The sequence below is a fragment of the Atta cephalotes genome (genome assembly GCF_000143395.1).
Source record: "Atta cephalotes unplaced genomic scaffold scaffold00014, whole genome shotgun sequence".
NCBI classification, from domain to species: domain Eukaryota; kingdom Metazoa; phylum Arthropoda; class Insecta; order Hymenoptera; family Formicidae; genus Atta; species Atta cephalotes.
In genome coordinates, this window is record NW_012130078.1 from 3,279,450 (window position 1) to 3,290,783 (window position 11,334).

The following is an 11,334-nucleotide window of genomic DNA, read 5'->3' on the forward strand; positions in this document are numbered from 1 at the left end:
GTGTGTGTGTGTGTGTGTGTGTGTGTGTGTGTGTGTGTGTGTGTGTGTGTGAGGAAACAAGGGAGAGGAAAAATGCGTCACAAAAAACAATTGCAAGGATCAAATAAATGAAACAGTATCATTGTCATCGGATTCGTATCTTATAATTTGCATTAACATTGAAAATGACCCGATTACAATCGAAATGTTTGTAATAGATTGCATAATTGTTATTAGTATGTTAGTTATGTAATCTTTGAACAATATCATTAAAAAAATATACCAATGGTAATATTAGTCGGTATGTTTGCTCAATATGCATAATATGTACATATGTTCATACATACGTATAAACGTATGTGCGTATTTACATATGAATATATAAATATATGTACATACATTCTTCATTATTAAAGAATTTATAAAATTAATAGAAACATGACAGCGGTCTGTTAGGTATCGATGTTATCAATAATGTATTATATTTTTTCAATAATACCGTTCAAAGGTTAAATAACTAACATTTTAATAATCAGGGAATGCAAAGTTATTTTTTAAAAGAAACAAGTTACAGTTACTAGTTACCGATTTTTAAAAATAACTTGTTACCATTACTTAAGAAAGTAACTTTTTGTTATTTTTTTAAAATCAACAATCATCAATCACAGCAGACAAGTACGAATGGTTTTCTAGTCTCGAACGCTATGAATAGCATGTCCAATCGAACCGTGTCCAACCGTGTCCAAAGTAACGATAAAAGTAACTGTAAAAGAAGTTACCGTTATAAAAAAAAGAATAACACAGTTATCAGTAAAGTTATCAAAAAGTAACTGTAATTTCGTTACAAGTAATAATTACTTCCATTCTCTAATAATAATTGTGCAATCTATTATAAACATTTTAATCATAATCGGATTCACTTTCATGTAAATACAGACAAATTATAAAATACAAATCCGAAAATGATTATGTGTCATTTTGTTTATTTGATCCCTTCTGCTGCGATGCGCTTCCCTTCCCTTGTTCCTTTCACACCTATATACGTACACACTACATATATGCATTAACACATAGTGAATTAGAAGGGCCTATATATCTTATTCATCTCATTTATCACCTCAGTCAGATTAGATGATAGTCAATTTTAATATATTTAGATCGACATACATATTTTAGAGAATATACTTACAGATACATTATTAATTATAGCAAAAATTGTCTGAGACATGATATTTTTTATGAATACAAGGATATCTCGATTAATAACTCTAAAGATTTGTTATATATTAGTAACATTGGTAATAAGAAAAATGTATTCATCAGTTTTAAAAGTCATTGTAAATAATATATGTATATATATATTATACAATGCTTTTGGTGTAAACTATTTTACACAAATTAATATTGTATCAGCAATTTACAGTTACAAAAAAAGATTTTTCTGTTATGTGCTGATTGAGTTATAAACATTTTGACAATCAACCTTGTACGACAACAGGCCTTGGTCTTATAATCCTCTTGGCCCCTATATAAGAATTACTTATGTATATGTATATAAAAGTAATATTTTAATCATTTAGATATCAATAAATGATATTTTCTTCTTTATCTTTTTTTCCAACCAACGATATTTCTTACTATATGTGTTTCGAAATATAGTAACTTAAAGTTACTATATTTAAATAAAAATTACAAAATTTCAAAATTATCTACAATTGATTAAAGTAATAAAAATAAAATTGCCACTAAACATATTCTTTCAACTTCATATTTTTATATGAAATTTAATAATATTATTTGACATTATACAGTTTTACTATATTAAATTCAATTACTAATAACGGTAAATATATCAAAATACAAAATCAGTTTAAAATGTCTGTGAACCGATTGTTTAATCTTCAGATAAATTATTTTTACTTACTGGATAAATAAAAAAATAAAAAAATAATAGCAAAAGACAGTTAAAAAGTAAGTGTTCAAGTTTCATCGAAAGCTGAAACAACATAATTTGATAATAATTTTGATTTATTTAATATAAATATAAATATTATATAAATATTAATAATTTTATATATAAATTTTATATATAAATAATATTTATATAATATTAATATTATATAAATATTAATAATTAATATAAATAATATTAATAATTAATATTAATAATTAATATAATATAAATATTATAAAAACTTTGACTCTGAATAATCTTGAAAAGATTTTAATCGCCAATTATTGTTTAATTAAGAGTTAATTAACAAATATAAAATATAAAAAATAAAGTAGAGTACACATATATAATCAAATACGATAACGTAATGATTCCCAAAATTCCAGACAATTCATGTTTCTTCTGGAAATATTTGCTCGTAATTGAAACGGGCTATATTGTTGAAAATTGATATTATTACTCTGGAGGCTTTCTCTTCTATTGCTGATTTAATAGCATAAATAACTTCTTTTTCATTGCTGAATATGACATCGTTCAAAATTGAATTAATTGATTGCAATTGAGCTAATTCTCTGAAGGCTTTCTCTTCTATTGCTGATTTAATAGCATAAATAACTTCTTTTTCATTGTTGAATATGACATCGTTCAAAATTGAATTGATTGATTGCAATTGAGCTAATTCTTTGCTGTCCTCATTGAACTTATATTTAAAAGATTTTATACCTCGAGAACGTTGTTTACTTTCGAAGCAAATATATGTTTCTTGTCATTTTTGGTTATCGTTTTTAAATCCATTCTTGTCTTCAGTCTTACGTTTTCTGCAGAAAAGATTATATTATAATAATTTCAATAATGTAAAATAATATTATATTTATTAATTTTTTTCCTAAAAAAAATTGCCTTCTTTCTAAATTTTCTTTTTATTCTAAAGTAAGATGAATTATTTTACTTATAACAGCCTCAACCGGTCCCTTATTCGCAACACGTACTAGCAAACGTATATCAAAATCATATGTAGCATTCAAATAAAGCTGCCGAAATATGAGGTCAATATCAAAGTGGAGTCTTTCAGGATTTGTTTGAATGGAATTTACAACAAAATCCATATACATTCATATCTTTGAGGTAAAATTTAACATCATTTGTGTCAAAAATAACTATTTTATCAAATATCAGTGACTCATTTGATAGAATGTTAAATTCTGAAAATCCTGTGCAAATCTTATCTTTCACATTTTCTATGTTTTTTACAATGCATTGATCGTAGTTGAGATCCTTGCAGCCACAGACATGAATGTAAGAAGCTATAAAATATATAAATCGTTTTCTATAACTTGCAATTTTAAATTAAACTGCTTATACAAAAGATTTATACGTTGATAATAAATTTAGAATTTTAAACAAAGCGTCTTTTGAATTTTATAAGTTTTAAAGTTTTAGCAAGTTATAAATTTAGCAATTTATTTTAAAATACTTTCATTTGAGTTTAAAACTTAAAATATATTTAGGATAACTCCGGCAAATACGCCGCTGGGATTTACGTTGCAGTAGCAGAAAAAATAGAAGGAATAGAGGTAATTTTCTTGCAATTATTCTTTGTTACATGCCTTTATATTATATTGTGTTATGATTTCAGCTTCTTACTGTTAATATTAATATTAATGAACTTATTGGGAGTTGAATTTGTCACTGTAATAAGTAACGCCATCATAAATTATTAACTGTAGGGCATGTAAAAGACTTAATGATTAATTTCGTGATACATATATGTGGAATAATAAAGCATGTTGTACAAAATACAAGTGCTTTGCTTTCGTATTCTTTGTTTGTTGTCTTGTATAATCCACCTGTTTTATGACACTTTTAGCGAGTAGGATTTATACAAAGTGCGCAGATTGAATTCGGTGCACTAAACGCATTATATGAAATATGTACTTCTGTCATAGCACCTGTAATATATGCACGAAGATTGTAATTATTATTTATATTATTTCAAATACATATTTATCATTCTTATTCTTTAATAAAACTTTATAAATACATTTTATAAGTTATTGTATACATTTTACGTCTTATTTATATGCATTATTTGTAAATTTTTCATGATCCGTACATATTCCCCCCCCCTTCCCCTATGAATAGCCATATATCCCACCCCTATGAGGGGTATATATATATGTGACAAAAATGTAAGGGTTTCAAAAAGTTTATTTTTTAATATAAAAAAATAAATATTTTGGATTTCTAATATTTTTTTCATAATAGTAAATAATACAAAGTTTTTACTGATATAGTTCATTTACTTTAAATATAATAAATAATACTTAATAAATTAAATTTTTGATAGCGACATATATACCGGAGTTATCCTATGGAAAAATTTGACGTTTCCGAAAATTTTAAACTAATTCATATCTATACACTATTAAAAATATTATGAAATTAAAATTACACTACTTTTAAAATTACACAAATTGAATTTATATAATTTTATAACATTACATTAAATTTAACACCTATAATTAAAAATATATTTGTATATACATGTATATGAAATTTAATGCATTTTCCATAAAATTTTACGAAATTTAATATACTACCTTGATCAAAAAGTTCCCGGAATTACCATCAGGTGATGCTCTGATTTGAGCTTCTGTTTTTTTAGTTAGGTTACCACATCTATCATTGACATCCACAAAACATTATTCCCACCAAATTTTATCACCATAGCTTGACATTTGTAAAAGTTACGCCATCTTGAGTACATCTATCTCTGCATGTATTTTCGATTTTTTATAGTTTTAAAAATGGAATTGAATTTGCAACAACGAGTTTGTATTAAATTTTGCGTTAAAAATGGATTCAATGGTGTAAAAACCTTGGAAATGCCTGGGAAACTGTTTCGACAGTGATACTCTAAAGGAAACAGCCGTTTATGAGTGGCATGAAAAAACTATTACGGGGAACGCGTTTTAACAGCCGAAAGGAGGTAATGGAAAAATCGAAGACGGCTCTGATGGCTATACCGACAAGAGTTCCAGAAATGTTTCGAGAGCTGGATCAAGCGCTGGGATAAGTGCGTTGCAGTCGATAGGGAGTACTTTGAAGGGGACAATATCACTTTTGATGAATAAAACTTGTATTTTAAATTTTCTGAATGAATTCCGGGAACTTTTTGATCAAAGTAATACTTCTCAAAATTTATGTAAATTTACATGTAATTTAATGCATACATCTATTATATTTAAGATTAATGTAATTTAATTTTCAGTTAAACAGTTAAATCATTCAATTTTTCAGCTACTTCATGATTACAAGCTTCCATTATGTTATTTATTCATTATGACATTTCTAACAGTATACATAAGTGGCAAAATAAATGTAAATATAAAAATTCATATGATAAGCTTCATTTAATGTATAATTAAGAAGAGATCGCAAATTTATAATGTTGGAAACAAGAGAGAGAATATATTTCTTATTTTACTTACGTATTTCCTTTATAATATATGTTGTTGTAACTATAAAAACAAAAACTTTCCAAATATCGAAAAACATTTTTCAAATATCAAAAAAATTAAGAAATGTCAATTTTTTTAAGATTTACTTATTAAAGAATAACTTTATGATAACACATCAAGACTGATCTACATTAATCCATGTGAGCTGATGAAGCTTATTTGAAGACACGACAGTGTCTCAGCGCTATATATATGCCATAAATGAAAGTGACTCAAAAAGGTGACTTGAGACACAATGTTTTATTAATTCAGCCGTATCCATCTATAAATCATTGAATGTTTAAAAAATTACTTTTCTATACATTTAGAATTAATTATTAATTAGGATTTCCTTATTGAGTGATATATCTGAATTATTATGATGTGATCATTATTACGCTTTAACAATAGCGATACAAAATTCAGAAAAATGACGAATTTAGTTTTTTAAATAAGGAGACTTTACTCGGTAACTTAACTCGGTAAAAAATTCGGTTGTTCATGTATGAATATATATATTAGGTGTACAACTTTGCTTCCACCGTTTTTTTTCCGAAATTCGAGGCTTTATTGTAAAAAACTGGTTATACATTTATGATTCAAAGTATTGTCCATCGCTGGCCACTACTTTCTCCCATCTTTCGGGTAACGTACGAATCCCGCGTCGAAAAAACTGATCATCTTTTGAGGCTATCCACGAATCGATCCAATTTTTTACTTCTTCATAAGACCGGAAGTGCTGGTCAGCCAGGCCGTGTGCCATTGATCGAAACAAGTGATAGTCAGAGGGAGCAACGGCGGAGAAAAAATATTCTGGAGAATACGGCGGGTGGGGTAGGACTTCCCATTTCAACGTTTCAAGTATTGTCTTGACCACTTTCGCAACATGGGGTCGAGTCATGCTGCAAAATCACTTTATCGTGTCTCTTGTTGTATTGTCTTTCAATGCTCGGCTCAAACGCATCAATTGCGTTCGATACCGATCGCCTGTGATTGTTTCAATCGGTTTTAACAGTTCATAATACACTACGCCGAGCTGGTCCCACCAAATACAGAGCATGACCTTGGACGTCACCGTTCTTGAAGCGTTGAAACCACTCACGACACGTTCTTTCACTAAGCCTCACCATAAGTATTTGAGAGCATTCGATGAGTCTCAGCCGCAGATTTCTTCATATTGAAGCAAAAAATTAAAACCTCCCGCAAATGACGAGAATTTGGTTCGTAAACTGACATTTTCAATCGAGAATAACTTTATGATGCAGACACAAATCGATTAATGTTTCTATGGGGTTATGTTGACAGATGCCCAAGTTTATTGTATGACGTCTATGATCTATTTATTTCGACCACCATTTACCGCTAAAGCAATCTATAAGAAAACGGCGGAAGCAAAGTTGTACACCTAATATATATATATAAAATATATATATATATATATATAATATATATAAATATATATATAAACATTTATTATAAATATATATACATAAACATGTAAAAATATTTATAAACATATATAATTATTTATGAAATATATCCATACAATTTATATATCTTTCTTTCATTTGTAAAATTATTTTTAGTGTACTAAAAATAATAATAATAATGAAAAAAAACATTTAAAATGATTAAAAAGATAATTTTTGCTTTGTTTGTCTTAGAAAAAAAACAAGTTTGTAAAAACGTAAAAGAATTGCTCATATATAATTACATACAAAATTATAAATAATAAAATAAAAACAAGATAATCAATAGGCTCTAAAAATAAATCTAAAAAATAATAAATAAAATGCTAATTTTGTTGTCATCAACACTGATTATTTGTGTATATTTTATACCATTTATTCAAAATGAATATTATGACGTATACATTTCAATCAAGGTTCTAAAACACGCATAGGTGAACATACCCAAGCAGAATAACAAATCATTAGGATATCAAAATAATATCAAAATGACCTCAAAATGATTATTAAAGGTCATTTTTCAATCATTTTCCGATTCATGACGTTATCGGGACTTGTTGTTCTGCTTGAGTAAGAATCATATTAACAGAAACACGATCCAACATTCGGTTATCGTATGACCTTATTTCATGAATTTGATTGAGATAACGTACAAATTTTAAACAAAAAGCAAATTTTAAAAGATCTATATAACGGATTACGAGAAAGTGTATCGTTTTGTAGATTCAGATTTAGTTTTTGTTTTTTAATATGTATCATCTCTGATAACAATCTTTTATAATGGAATATGTATAATAAATCTTATAGAAATAGTTCAATCTTGACAGTCAGTTTATTTATTTATTTATATATTTATTTTATCATATTTTGTGCGGACTTCATATTAGCAATTTATATTTTAACTTTTATATTTTTAACCTTTTGATCGATTCAAAACAAAAAATTCTTTCTTTTTTAATAAACTTAGTAATTTAATGACCAAGATTAACTTGGATATTATTACCACAGTTTTTTCGTATTTTATACGTTAATAATTTATACTTGTATGCGCTTCATTATATAATTTTGTAATTAATAGTTTAAATAAATTATAATAAATATAAATTTCTTTGTACTGAAGAGGATCTTGACCGTAGATCGAAACGTATACGTTATAATATTCACTTTGAATAAATGGTATGAAATACACATGAATAACAGTGTTGGCTCAAATTTTATTTATTATTGTTTAGAATAAAATAAAAATTCAGATAAGGCTAATGAGAGTTATACACTGATGTAAAAGCGAAGAGATAGCAGAAATACTATAAGTGATTGGTGAAGTTAATGATCATCTTTATTTATTTTGAACGTTTCGATTCCCTTTGTAGTCCTCTTCAGTAAACACAAAACTAAAAATCCTCCATTGAGAACAAGTCACTTGCAGATTGATAGAAATACATCAATCAATACACATCAATTTTACAATTTTGCCATTATAAAGCAAGAAAAAACATCAAATAATAGAACAAATAACTCACCTCAATGGAAAACGGAATGCAACTTAGAAATAACAATTCACAATTATAAAATTAAATAAGAAAGTTAAACTGTATATTAGATACATATTGTTCTTTTGAATATAAACTCATATATGTTCCCAACAAACGAAAATGGATTGAAATGGATTAGAAATTTTCAATCCATCTGAATCCGTGTTTAAATCCATAAAAATGAATTGGATTCCATATAAAAAAAAAAATTTTTATGCATGTGAAAGTTTAAATAAATTAACAATTACATGAAATTCTATAGTTATTATTTCAAAACTTTTATATAAAAAAATATACGCTAGCTATATAATAAAAGAAACATATTAATATAAAATATACATAAAATTAATTAATTTATTAATTAAAAATAAGGAATTTACATATGTAACATTTATACATATTTACGTAATTCTCTTTATGTTTCTTTTAAATGTTTCTTTTAAATTTCTATTAAATGAAATAGAATTCATGATATATTTTTACGGTTCTTTTTTTTAATTCAATTGAATTAAAACGAAAAACTTCTTATTCATAATTCTGAATAAAACAGCATTTATGATGCATTTTTAAATAAAACAATAGATTTTCTACTCACAATTTTGAATAATTTAAAAAAAATAGGCCATTAAAAGAAAAATTTTTTTTTATTCAATTGGATTAAAAAACTGCATTTCCTATTTAGAATTTTAAATTAAGTAATATTCACGATGTATACACACAAAATACTATAATATTATTTTTAGATTGAAAAGCATAAAAATATACTCCATACCATTCCTATAAATGAATAAAAATGCATTCAAGATTGAAAAGGATTCATTTTAACATTCATGAATCCGTATTTCTGAAAATTTGAATCCATTTTAATCCATTTCAATCTATTCTCGTTTGCTGGATTCGTCATGAAGTGTCATTTAAAATTAAACATTACAATATAACAAGGAAATTAACAAAGAAGCATTGAAAATAAATATAACGAAGAGTGTCAATCAATATCTACAAAGTTCGGAAATCAATTTTGTTTAAACGTGTCCAATAAGGAGGCATACGAATGGTGCCAGCATCCTTAAATTAAATCCATTCTTTTGCATATATAGATGTGATTTCAAAATTTAACAATAATTACAATAATCGTTTATTGAGAAATCTCTCCATTAAGAATTTGGACATTCTCCCATTTGAATTCATGATTAAAATCAAGTCGAAGTTCTATAATCGATGAGTGGTTGCTATTACTACTGTCAATGTAGTTTTGATGCTCAGAATTTCTAGTGACTAATTTTCGACCTGTTTGTCCAACATACGATGCATCGCAATCTTTGCAAAGAATCTTATAAATCACATTTTTATTGAAAAATTTTGAAAAATGTCCTTCTGTACTTTAATGAATCTATTAAATTTATTCAAACTGAAAAAAAGACAGTTTCACGTTAATATTCTTGATAATGGAAAAGAATTTCTCAAAAGTTGAAAAATATAGTAGAATGAACCAATGTTTGTTATTAGTCATAGCGATAATATAGGAGGGGGAGAGGCAATAATATATGAGGATTCCAAAGTGAGCCGAAACATTCGAAATAAATGAAGATAACCATCAACATCTAAGTGTTATCTGCTTCTCCCATCTTTTCGTTTTTATCAGCGTATGACTTTCTAAATTTTTATTTTATTGTTTGAGATTATTTGAGATTATTTATATTATATATTTATGTAATTGTGTTTACAAAATTATACATGACTATGTATAAGCAATTTTACATTTCGTCAAACTTGAATTTTTCTAAAACAAACAATGAGAAAATTATTCTTTTCACTATCTTTGATGTTTTCTTATTATTATTATAGAGAAATCTGATACTGACTAGGGCTTCTAAAGTGACACTCCCTTATTGCTCAGAAACTAACTATTTCACTTTAATACTAATAAAGTAATGATCTATTCAACTAATTAAAGAAATACAAACTCATAATTCGTTTATTTGTAGTTTATTTCTATAATCAGCTAAAAACGAATTCTATAACAAATGCGAAAATAAAATTCTTATGATCTCTTTTTGTAAATTGCGTAGTTTAAATAATATGATAATATTATGATAATATTTATCAATAATATTCGTCATTTTAATTATAATTTCCTAAATCAATTTTAATTATATTACTTTTTCTTTTAATTTTTTCATAATACGATTTTAAATTTTAAATTGATACAGCATAAATCGCTATACCTATCTGTAAAACAGATCATGAGCTAATTTAATCTTTAAAATGCTTTATAATGTCAAACAGTTTTATTAGAACTGAAAACAATCGTGCATATATGGTAAAACTCTTGAAAAACTATCGCTTATATATTTGCATCTTGCAGAACAGCGTAAAAATGTTTTATAAGGAAATAAAAAAGTTCTGGAATACAATCAATAAAAATTTTAAATACCTCTTACAGTCGAAGCTGGATCTTCATTGCTTTAAATAATTCAATCTTGAATTACTAATATACACTATACGGGTGTCTGATAATTTTTCTAACGGATATGTAGAACGAACTAAACTGAGACGGAAAGACCTCTATCATTTTACAATTTTCGCAATAGTTAACGAGATATTAGCCTCTAAAGATTACCGAATTAAAGATTACCCGACCTACTATTACGTCAAGCATACACTCATTGCTAGCTTGACGTGCGAGTGGGAATAGCCTGGCAAGCGTACCAGGCGTTCGAAGCCTTCGCGCAATTATTCTGTTATATGCTTTTATGTTATATTAGTATTATATTTTCAATTTCTTATTGTTAATATTAATGAAATTATTGTGAGTTGAATCGATTTGTCACTGTGTTAAGTAACGCCATCATAAATTATAATCTACATAAAATGATTACTGGACGTGCAAAAGACTTAGT